The 12728-nt window shown below is 37.9% G+C and overlaps 1 protein-coding gene and 1 long non-coding RNA gene across 6 annotated transcripts in view; both read right to left on the bottom strand.

Annotated features, from left to right (window-relative positions):
* The window catches only part of LOC147874077 (uncharacterized), a 146519-nt gene that overhangs the window by 110160 nt on the left and 23631 nt on the right, over window positions 1-12728 (bottom strand). The window lies entirely within an intron of this gene.
* Window positions 1-12728, bottom strand: part of LOC147874078 (uncharacterized) — a 111909-nt gene that overhangs the window by 89099 nt on the left and 10082 nt on the right. For 4 of the 5 annotated variants that reach the window (XR_015534778.1, XR_015534780.1, XR_015534779.1 and 1 more), the window contains 2 exons: window positions 1250-1461; window positions 441-658 (listed from right to left, as the gene is read on the bottom strand). This is a non-coding gene — a long non-coding RNA (uncharacterized LOC147874078). Of the gene's footprint in view, window positions 1-440; window positions 659-977; window positions 1117-1249; window positions 1462-12728 lie in introns of those variants that run through there. The other variant, XR_015534777.1, reaches the window with a different exon arrangement.

Here is a 12728-nt window from a genome sequence, read left to right as displayed (position 1 = left end):
ACTCTCAAAATTAAACACAAGCACGGAAAATATTCCAGCAGCTCCGCTCAGTGGGCACAATACTCAGATGTCAACAAAACTAAATTACTTACTCACTTATTAATTAGTAACAAGACTACATTAAAGGCTCCACAGCACTACACACATCACAAAACCTCTCATTAACAAAATCACTTACCAAATAGTCACCACCCACGTCTACACACAATACCTAACCTCAAATTTTGATATCCTATGAACCCTACACTCACTACAGAACAATGAATGTCTCCAGCATGCCACAGATACTGCAATTATGCCAATCCCTCACCGCACGTAGGTCTTTCAACAAAACTCTCACACTTGCAGTCATAACATTTAAAGTACCATATAAAATTGGACAGACTCATCTCTCTCACACAACAAGCACATCAAATACATCCTAATGCTCACGTACTTACACAACGCATGCCTAGTTCAGACAGAGATGAATCTCTTGCAAACACCAGGTTCCTTCATGCTCCCAGCAGGTTTCCTGTTATAATATCAAGTAAGTCAGACAACTGTTGCCACACACAGTCCACTGCTTCTCTGGCAAGCAGTAAGTAGGTCACGTGACACACAGCATGTCGCTCAGTAGAATCTGAAGGGTCAATCACTTTCTAACAATTGGTTATTCCTAGAAAGACAAAATACATTCACATTCAAGTAATCAAGATTCCTCCATACATGCATCACACCCCTCTAAGAACGCACAATTTTACTTCACAACACACTTAACACTTCTACCTTAGCCAATGAACATGCAACTTCCATTTTCACAAGACAAATTTTGTCATGTTCAGTACAAATGCATTCACAATTTAGCACTTTAAATATGAGTAATGACAGTGAAACAACCAGCCACCTGACAAAAACTAAACTCAAGTCTTTCACAGATTCATACTGGAACTTTTCTTTTCTCCCCCCCCCCCCCCAAATAAAACATTATTCCACACCACATCCTAATAATGCCACTAAAAACTCTGCCACTCCTCACACACATCAGCCCCATGCAACTTCTGTTGCCATTGATTTCTTACTTTTTTTCTTTCACTGTGCTTTACTTCTTTCCACAAATATGGTGATATTCAAAATCTGAGGATCAGCAAATACAACAAGAAAATTAAAAGTGGCACTGTATTGATAAACAGAACAACATAATCTTGGAAAGACTCAACTCTATCACATGACAAGCTCATCTAATACATCATATTGCTCATGTACTTACACAATGCACGTCAGGTTGAGACAGAGATAAATCTCTCTCAACAGGAGGGTCCTCCATGATCACAGCCAATTTCCTGTTGTGTTATGAAGTGAGCGTATCAAGTGTTGCTGCACATACTCCGCTGATTTCCTGGCAAGCAGTAGGCAGGTCAGGTGACAAACAGCTTGGCCCTCAGTAGAATCCCAAGGATCAATCGAGTTTCTTCTCCTCAGCTATTCCAAGAAAGACAAAATGCAGTCACTTTTAACAAATCAAGTTTCCCCCCCTTTGACACAAATGCAAACAGAAACAGCCCTCTGATGACACAGTTGATTGAACACGTACTTGCTGTCTGGGGGGGCACACCACACAGCCAGCATTGCTAGACACACATTACTTCATGTTCCAAGGTGAACATATTAAAATTCCTCAAGTCTACTACGGACCAAACCCGCAATTAATAAACACTTCTTAGTATATAAACGTCACTTATCAATGCCATAAACGTCTCATGGGGTTCTTTTCATTGACTCCTCGAGAATCATCGACACATAATCTCAACTGACAAACGACAACACCACATAATTTCCAGTCTCTTATTCGGTCACCCAATAACAACACACGAAGCACACTGTTCGCACACAGAAACTTACAGCAATAATTAATGCATTATTTATTCCCGCCTAAACCCAGTATGTTATAAGACTGCAGATTCAGAAAGGCAGATAAGACATATTTGTACTTTCACATGTTATCATTTGTATTAAGTATAAAGAACACAAAGTTACATTTACCATGCAATCTGTTAACTTTAAAACTTAGAAGAGACATGCACACAACGAGATTTTCTTCACCACACACAAACAACTACAAACCAAGCGGCCATTAACTGCTCTAGACCATTTCTATGGCGTCACCAGAGAATTCAGTGCGAAAAGAGCGTGCTCAATTCAAATCGTTTGAAAAATAATTAATGTGGCTGCGTGATTCCCCCCACTTCCTCTAATGCACCTGAAATCTTCTACGGGGATACTACGAGGCCCTGTAACAGGCATCATAATTACAGGCATGTCCGAATGTGTTTGTTACAATCAAGGTGGTGCCTACACCTCAAATGGCTTTCTCCTTGGCAATCTGCAGAGTTCCACAAGTTCTCTTAAATACATGTACTGCAAGTTACAATATTATTGGGCATTGCTTTTATTTTCGTCTTACACATTAAATGATGTTATATTAGTCAGTCCTCAAACATACACAAGAAGATCAACTTAATTATTTAATACACGGAAACATATTTTGGCTATTATTGCCATTTTCAGGCTATACAAAAATATTATTACAAAACAGATTGTTGCAACTGCATGTGTCATCACTGGCCAATAAAGCCCAGGGCTTCCCCTTAAGAAGCTGGTGACTGACCGCCTGTATTCTGGCACAGTTGCCAGCTATAACACACTATGAACAGCCTACAAGATATGCAGCATATTTTAAAAGCTGGATGCTCTGTAACTAATAAAGTACATCATTTTCAGGTTGACCTTCTGACAGATCGAAAGCATGACCATACTTTGTAACAAGACCTGTACTCACCAAACCATTAACAACATGGATTCATGTGTAAGGACAACAGCTGCAAAGGCAAACAGTGGAAACTGATTGTATCATCCACTATGAACCCTGGAGAGTTGTTTCATAAACATTATTATATTTTTATTAAAAATTGTTTCTATATTCCTCGATATTGTTCATCTATAATACCTGTTTTGAACGATGGGTAACAGCAAACTTGACGGATTGTTACATAGCGGATACATTTCCTAACTTGTTCTTTCATATTATAGCAGGAGTGATATCTTTTGTGATTTCATGCAGTTTATTCAGATTTAAATCAGACTTTTAAATGGCTCTTTCACATTTGTTCATATGAAAATTGCTGTCTTCTGTGTTGTTGCGCAGTGTAGTCCACCTTCGTACTCCCAACCATGAAAACCTCAACTCCTATGATTGCATAATCACGACCAGTATTTTCACACTAAACAGAACAATAATTTCTGTTACAATTGATTAGTTTGGAATCCATATTTGATGAAAACTGGTAGCTGAACTGTATGTTACAATATCTGTACTCTCATCCACAGTTAAAACGGTATGGTTAGAAATTATATTTTTGTACTCTTTCCTGAGGAATAAGAAACAATTTGGACCGATATTTCCTCGGTTGTTGTTGCCAGTTTGAATCTCATGTAAAAGATATCCGGCCTTGCATGCAGTCTTACCCACCTTTAATGGCACAAGAGTAGGTTAGTTAAACTCAAATATGGACCTGCTATTTCAAAGTTAAATGTGGTGTTGATGACAAGTAAAGGTATCATTATGAGTGGTCAGCAATGAATGTATTTTACAACTGGATACACTTGCCTGTTAACTATCATCACCAGAAGTCTCACATATCATAATTTGTCAGAAATTCAAATAAATGTTCACATTGCTTAATGGACTGCAACCTTAAATACCTCAAATTAACCTCAACCATATTTTGAGCTCCTTGCCTCACTTTATTGTTTATAAAATATTTATATAATTTATTTTTTTAAAGTTCGTTCTAAAATCCTTTTATAGTCATAAATTTGAAGATTTATGAAGTCATATCTGCTCTGTTAAGTAAGTGGTAACCACGTGCTCAAGTTTGAAGAGCTTGTTGTGCCACAGCTTCTGAAAATCATTCAGTTTCTCTTTTGATTTGACATCCCTCACAACTAACTAGCAGATTTCAGTCAGTCGCTTCTAGTTACAAGGCCTTCCCTTCACCCAGTCTTCCTTTAAGCACAGCTTAGCCACTGCCTTACGACCGAATCAAATGGTAGGTCATGACCTGCATGTACAGTGGCTTAAATTAATTGTGTTTTATCCAATAGTGAAACAGTACCCTAAAATATTTAGATCTGGCAATTGCAGAAAGGTCAAGAAGTTAATTTTTAAGCCAGCAAAAGCTAAATTATAGAACCTGCCGGTGTTAAAATTCCATAGCTCTTTTCCATTCATTCAAGTTAAATTTCGCTAAGCAAATAACAAAAATGAAATTGGGAAATCTAATAATACTCAGATACTGATGAGTTCGTGACTGTGTGTTCTCAACTGCTTGGACTGTGGAATGTATATATACACTTTATAAACCTATTTCATAGTATCCAATAACATCGCACAGAAATGAGTAACAAACAGAAAGAAACAAGATCCTAGAAGAACACTTTCATTAAATACATTTATCCATACACAAATTACAATGTAATAAGTAACTTATGTTCATAGCCTCTCACCACAGGATGTCATGTTACAGTGAAGCACGAAGAATCACCATAATCACTGAAATTGCGCTTTGCAGCAAAAACATTTGTGCTCATAACGGAAATTTGCAGTAGATTTATACAAGCCATTTGATAGTAGAGATTCAAATTCTGCTCTTTCGGAATGATAAAAAAATCAACAAATATTATATTCCTACACAGGTATGACATTTTGTGCAGGTATATCTTGTCACACTGTCAGTTACTAAGTATAACACTTATATAATCTTGTCAAATTTGTAAAGGCTGCAGATCACTTTTATATGCATTCTTTGCACAATGTATAAAATGCAGAGTTTGTGTCCATCTGTGTGTTGAAACTTTTTATCCAAAAGCAGCATCTACTGTGCAAAATTTGAATGAAACGTTGCATTTGGTGTTTCTCAAAAACTTCAGATGAAATTTTAGTTTTCGTAACAATTAGTCTAATAAGTACACTGATTTCATGAATTTTGCATGAATCTTAATATTTTCTGGGAGAAATCACTATACAATTATCTGTACATAAACAGCTTTATCATGATCATAATTTTCTCAAAAACAGTTGGTTATAGATGCAACTGTCGTGTAATTTAAAATACAATCTGTTAGGTTGTCAAAATTATTTTATATTAATTGCATTTTAATATGTTGAATGTGTTGCTTGAATTCACAACTTCATGAGGTAAGAGAACATATTTGAGACAACTCTGTTCATATTCACCCGCTCCTAACTCCAAGCATGACAAAAAAGTGGGATTTGTTTGTATTTATAAATACATGCACTTGTTACCTCAATGTAAAGCTTACTACAAAATAAAGGTTTCAGACTCACATCAAAAATGTGTTCCGTGACATGCTCTGTCTGTACAGTGTACATTGAGATAAATGGAGAAAAACAGGATTTAAACAGTTGACATCACAACTTTCTCATCATAAATTTGCTTCTTTTATGCAATACGTAGAATGATCATACACATACTCTCTGAAGGTGTTTGACTACTGCTGTAGTGCTCAAATTTTCTTTGGAACAGATATAATTTTATTGTCTACATGAGCTGCTTGTAACAAACCAGTAGACTTTTTTATTTTTTTATTTGTAGTGTTCTGTCTGACGACAGGTCCATATATTATGAACAGGATCCTTCCAACCTCTTCAGGTTGTCAGGGACCTGCTCATACATACGAGGCTCGTCCACAAAGTAAGTTTCCCTGGGGCCGTTTACAGAAACAAAACACAATTTCATGGAAATATTTATTGCAACAGATACAGCAAGTGTCCAGCTATTTTTCAACATATTCGCCACCGGAATTGAGACATTTGTCATACCGTGGGACCAACTTTTGAATACCTGTGTCGTAGAAGTCTGCCGCCTGGGATTGGAACCACTGTGTGACAACCATCTCCGCCTCTGTCATTCTCAAAACGCTGACGCTGACCGGACAGGAATTTTTTGAGGTGTAGGAAAAGATGGAAATCACTGGGAGCGAGGTCCGGGCTGTAGGGTGAATGATTAAACACCTCCCAGCTGAACTCCTGCAGGAGACTTGCTGTCCGTCGAGCCGTGTGCGGCCTAGCGTTATCACTGACCGCACTTCACAGTCGGCGGGAGCTGGAATAAGAACCTCCATCTTCAACAGCTGCAACGATGCTACTGTGAGAATGCGGGAAGTGCCGTTAGTGCATGCGCCATTCTACATCATTGCTCTATCACGTACGCACAGTCGTTTCGCACAATATAAGGTTTGCTAGCTGTGGGACGAGTGGGAAACTTACTTTGTGGACGCGCCTCGTATATACATTCTTGGCAGAGATGATCAGAAGTGGTTTGCCATTGCCTTCTTCTGTGTGTGAGTGGAGTAATTGTTGGGATGCCACAGAGAAACCGGGGAAGCCCCCGGAGGAAAACTCCGTGATGCCTAGACCACGGCCTTGCCCAACACAAGTTATAAATTTGAGCACCACCGGGAATTGAACCCGGGACCCCAGGCTTACAAGGCTAGTGTTCTGACCGCTAGACCACCGTGGCAAATAGTAGACTTTACATCCATCTAAATAAATTAATTATTTTGGAACAGTGTACAGCAGATATAATTCTTGCACCAATATTTTCACATTCAAACTCCTAACCTTTCAAGACAATTCACATTAAAATTTGTGTCACTCTTTACAGATAATAGTACATAAAAATTAGAGTAAATTTCAGAAATCCTCACAAAATTTGGTGACACTTCTACCCAAGTATGATAAATTAGAAAACAATGTATGGCTAATGCCAAGTATAACATTAACCAGTGTAACTAAGTTCTGAAGAAAAGTCAGTTCAGAATAATTTCATTATTATTCTTTGGTCCATTTGTTTGCACTATGCCATCTGATCATATTGTCTTTGTTACGACAGCAGCCACCTGGACAAGGTGCGTCCATAGAAAGTTACAGAACCAGCCAAAATCAATTTCCTTAAATGCAAATTAAAATACGTAGAAAGGCCTCATTCATCAGCATACAGGGTTGCAGCTATGCAAGGGAGAAGGCAGTAAGGAACAAATCACACGAAAAATTTGCCAAAGGTGACGAAGAATGGGCTTCTCCCCCAGTACACTTTTGCTGCAGCATTATGGAGCAACACACTGATGTTAAGTTATGTTAAAAAATTAGCAGTTACCTTAATAACGCCAAGCTTCATGATATCTGCCTTCTGCATGTAGTAACTCCAGAACTCTACACAAAGTATCATGAAATCTGACTTTGGAAGCTAAACTAGAATTTTGGATGAGAACTGACAGCAATAAAAGACATGTTAAGGAACATGCTTTAATGTATGCATCTTCAGCAGCATCAGGTGTTGTAAATGCGCCTTTAAACATTAGCATCTCAACACCATCACGGAACACAAACTAATATTCAGTTAGTTCTCAATTTTGATTTTACTGTATTACAATAAAAAGAGAGTATCCCAAGTACACTGTAAGAACAAAAAGGTTGAGAACCATAGTATCAGAATCACTGCTAACACAACAAGGTTGTAAGAATGGGGACAGACACAAAGAATATCTGTAAGAACTGATGATTAATAAGATGACGAGTGTTGATCCAAATCTGCTTCATAAAAGTAATATAAATAAAAAACTGATAATGAGAGTGATGAACAGGCCAGGTAGCTCAGTCAGTGTTTTGTCTAACTATTGACTGAATGACTGGGCTTCAATCCCCAGCAGGGGCAAAGGATTTTTCTTTTGGTGTCTGTGTGCAGAACAGCTCTAGGGCCCTCACCGAATGGGTGCCATAAGTCCCTTCTTTAAGTGTGAAGCACAGCTGGGATGTGATAATGCTGACCACTCACCCCCATCTATTGTTAAGGCCAAGGACTAGCATCTATATCTCCTCTGCCCCATTTGCTCCATGGCGTGTATTGGAACAGCTTTAACTTTCTTAATGGTGATGTGAGTGAAGCCGGCATTCATGGAAATGAGAGCTGATGATATCCAGAAGGTGAATGACAATGCCGACACAAACTTTTAAAATAACGTGCATCAGCAAAGAATTTCAAGCCGCTAGTGGACAAGTCACATTCTTCCCCATCGTAATCTTTATGGCATTCTTGTCAGAGTATTTGCGATGATGAATTATGAATAGCTGAAATCAATATAGAAAGATAATATTAGAAAGCATAGCTTAAAAAGAAGAATCTAAGAAACTTCTGGACCTGACAGAGCTCAAAGCAATTCTTGATGTAACTCTCAACATGGACGTGAATCCAAATCAAGAACCCGAAGACTATTTTTCTGAAGACTTCCTTGACAGATGTCTGTTTCTAAAAACATGTACTTACTGGGTGTCAGAGATCTTTCAACTGTTCCATGTTGAAACCTCCGAGCCCTGTTGATGCTAAAAATTAGGGGAGACAAAATTTGCAAGTGGTGCTTCACCCTCAAATGCCACAACCCACTGAAACACGTAAAGAGGCACTCCAGTTCAGAAAACAGAAATACAATAAAATTACGCAACATGATCAATCGATCTCTGATGTATGACCTTTTATTAGTCATAAAGAAGACCCAAAAGACGCACAGCCTACAGTTTCTGCATTTGTTCTCTGCACCATGGCTTCCGAATGTCCTAGCAATGGTTTGATATTTTTGTATTGTTTTGGCATTTTATTGTACCAAGTGTCCATATTCATACTATGACATCTTCCACATCCTTGTCTTGTGATGTGAGGGATATATTCAATGCAAATAAAGTCTAATTCTGATTCTAAAGATACGCTGACTTCGTTCAGATTGCATTACAGTAAAGTCAATTAAGAATTTACTCTTGTAGTCACTGCTCTGATAACATCCTTCAAAAATCTATACTCAACTTCTTCAGGCTGAGTAGTAATTGTGTGTTATGCATTTAACACACCGAGTATATTTATCGGTTTTTGTATTATTCTCAGATTACAGTGATTATTTCCTTACAAAACAATAAGCAAGAGATCCTTTTAATATTGATAAATTGCTTTCTTTGCAGAGGGAACTGAATTTTTAAGCATTTAAATGAACTTTAAATGCAAAGAATTAATTACTGAGCCAAGTTTGAGTAGTCAATGTAACAGAATAAAGTTGCAAGTTTCAGCTGCGATCACTACCCCTGTGCACCATCTCCTCAAATTTAACTGGTGCTCTGGTCTCATGCACAGATGGTCACATGATTAAATCCAACTCAGGTGAATTGCATTATTAACACCTGAAACTGTAAATGTGGCAGAAAATGCCATTACTTTTCAGGGGACAGAATTTATTATATACATGCTCTATGTCAAATTTCTCAAATGCAACCTCAAAGTTTTGACATCATGTCTGTAATTGTTGACTTACAAACAGTATTTCATATGATTTGTATTTGCATTTATAATGTATCTCTGTACAAAATGTAATTTCCACATGATACAATGGTTCATTAGTTATCGCAGTCAAATTTAAGCTGAGGACAATATTTGCAAACTGTCATGTTGTTGAAGATTTCTGTCTTCTAGTAATGATCTCACACAAAATATGAGCTGCCAAAACACTGTACAAGGTTGTACAAAATGTGTTCAAAATTAGAATGTGAAGTTCAAATTCACACCACCATACACACATATGACAACAGCATGTCGAGCAGCACTGCGGTATTTCCTGGTGGATTCCAATGAAGTCTGTGGGCCAGACACTGGTAAGACCGTGAAAGACTTCAAAAATGTCTGAGGCGTAAGCACGCGCACACACATGCACACAAACTCATGTATACCAGAAATCAAACAGAGCTCACAAAAAGCATGTGATAAAGCTGTCAACTAATCTGTGCACTATAAATGTCACAGAAACGTAAGAAATCAATACCAAGCTTGTCTATGTCTTTGTCTCTGGAGTAACAGCGTGCACATTCTATCCCTAAATACCGTTTCAATATTAAACTTCCTAATTCTAAGCATAACTATAATGTCTATAGGGCAGCAGAAATCTCGGGGTGTCAGAACGTGGGAGAAAAGCCGATCACAACGCTAATTCACTTTATTGATAGAGCTAGAAGGCACAACAAGTAAGAACCCTCCCCTGTTCCTAGTACCAAGAGTACTCAATAGAGAGCATCCTCTACCGAATTGTATTATAGATCATTTCCAATTATACTGAACCTTTCACATTTTGTTACTTCCTGGTATAAATTTACCAGATATAAGTGGATAATAAATTAATTGTATAAAAATGAAAGGTTTCATGTTAGATGCAAGTGCCAAATATTCTAATTACATGGACATTAAGGGTGACATAACTGTTGTTTTAAATTTTATCATCACAATTATTCCAATTTAAAGAGGCATCTAATATTAACTGAAAACGTGTGAAATGTACTTCGACATAAAATACATAGAACCAAATATAAGGTATTCACATCCAACCATATCGACTATATTAATATAAATTAACATCAAGGCAACCGAACTGACAGTGATGATTCTTTTTAAATTTTGAGATATATTTCCAAAAGTGCTTAGGTTGAGTTCTTAAATTATCATGAATGCATTTCAACCAAACCAATCTATCTGCCTTAATAGCAATTTTAACTAGACTACGATAATACGAAAAAATACTATAATAATAATAATCAGACTTAAATTTCTTGGATTTCTTAAAGAACTGAATTTTCTGCTTGATATAATATATAAGAGAAATGGAAAACGGACGACGATAGGTGGAATTCCTTGGTTTAACAAAAGGAACGGCAAAGTTCACAGCCTCAGACTCAGTAGCCGTGAGGCTATGAACTGCAGATTCAACAGAATTCTGTTTAAGAATAAATGACCAGTCAGTATTGCGCGAGGTCTCACGTTCTTTGCCAAAGTTACGTCGAGGAACAAAAAGTAGAATGATAGTCAAACATTAATTTAAAGTCGAGAACAACTTATCAGGAGCGACCATCGGAGAATTTGAAAAAGAAACACTCAAATAGTTGATGTTTGTAAGAACAAGATCGATCAGTTCGATATTCAGGAAAAACCTGTGCTGACTAAGACCATGAAAGCACTAGGTGCCTTCAATTATTGACGTAAATTCGTCTCTACGGAAGGGTCATTCGGCAAAACAGCCCAAAAAATCTGCGGTTGCTGAACACCGCTTCAACATGGAACACCATATACGGCTAGAGGACACTTCTATCCTCTCCTCAAAAACCGGCTACATGGATCGGTTAATCAGGAAAGCCATCGAGATCGAACTACATCCCGATAACTTTAACAGGGAAGATGGACTTCATCTGAGCCGGTCCTGGAAGCCTCTTATTCACACACTTCGAGGACTCCGAGAGCGAGCAAGAGTGCGCTGCCAGAACCAACCAGACCACTAACATGGCCCCTTTTCAGGGCCCTGATCCATACAGCCAAACTCACCTTTCTCTCTCTACTTTCTCTCCCTCTCCCACTCTTGCCCACGTGCTACCATTGGTCAACTCCCATGCCTGCTCCCATTGGCTCGGGGCAGGCTACACCTTTCACTTCCCGGCCTATAAACCCAGCACCTCACACCCTATTGGCATATTCATCGCCCTGATGACGGAGGCAGTATAACCTCTGAAACGTTGGTTAACATCAACGAGACTACACAGCGCAATAACCCAGAAGACAGATATCTTCTAGATAATTCCTAAATTAATTAATAGCTTATGAAACACAACTCCTTTCACAATTCTATGGTCTCAAATTCCTTTATTCCAGACCCAGAACAAAAATTACTGAATTTGTGTAAGATATGGTAGACAACACAAGATCAGTGTATAAAGCAGTGATTACTGAAACAAATGCAACCTAAGTTCCCCTACTGAGAAAAGTCAGCAGCATGAAAATGGCAAACCAGAAGGGCATGCCCCTCTATGACATACCAGCAGTACTCTAAGAACTTCAACAAGTAACTACAAAACAGAGACATAGAATGCTACTTAACAATGCTGCCATTCCCCCCCCCCCCAATAAAACCACTTTATTATTTCTGATTAAATCAATTTTTGTTCACCATTTTAGTAATACTTTCATAAAAATTACAGAACACCGTAACATACTGTATTTCTGATATGTTCAATGTAATAGGACTCTTGTATTTAACAACATCAACCTCAGTATAGGTAGACTATTCGGTAGGGGTACGGGGGATAAAGACAATGACAAAAAATCATCAACTCTTGAAAAATCAAACTATTGTGAAACACTACTTTCTTGTTGCTGCTTGAATGTTATTCCTTCATCCTCTCAGTTGGTACACTAGGGTCAAGTGTTTGAATCATGACGGTTTGCTTCAGCAACAGAAATTTGTCAGAATAACACAAATATTCCTACACTTGAGTACAGAGATCAGTTTAAATTATAAATCCCAATCAACAAAAAAGTCAGAATATAAGTTTGAGCAATTTTCAATATTCATCTACTGGTACAGGAATCAACACCAACAAATGGGAAAAAGTTCAATTACAAAATTATGAAAATGCTTTTTACTTTCCTGCTTCAAATCTGATAAATAGCAGCCAATCAGCAAAAGCCAGCAGTCCCATGTCGCAGATTTACGGCATGTAAAAGAACCTTACGAGCATGAACGAGTTATTTTGTAAGCAAGCCCCATGGTGACAGTATCACCCACGCAATATTGAAGATCACAATCCAGTCACA

Source organism: Zootermopsis nevadensis, unplaced genomic scaffold (assembly GCF_977971745.1).
Source record: "Zootermopsis nevadensis isolate Lab colony 2312 unplaced genomic scaffold, Znev_1.0 Znev_ptg000011l, whole genome shotgun sequence".
Taxonomy (NCBI): domain Eukaryota; kingdom Metazoa; phylum Arthropoda; class Insecta; order Blattodea; family Termopsidae; genus Zootermopsis; species Zootermopsis nevadensis.
The sequence above is the reverse complement of the archived record's forward strand: the minus strand, read 5'-3'. Positions and strand labels throughout refer to the sequence as shown.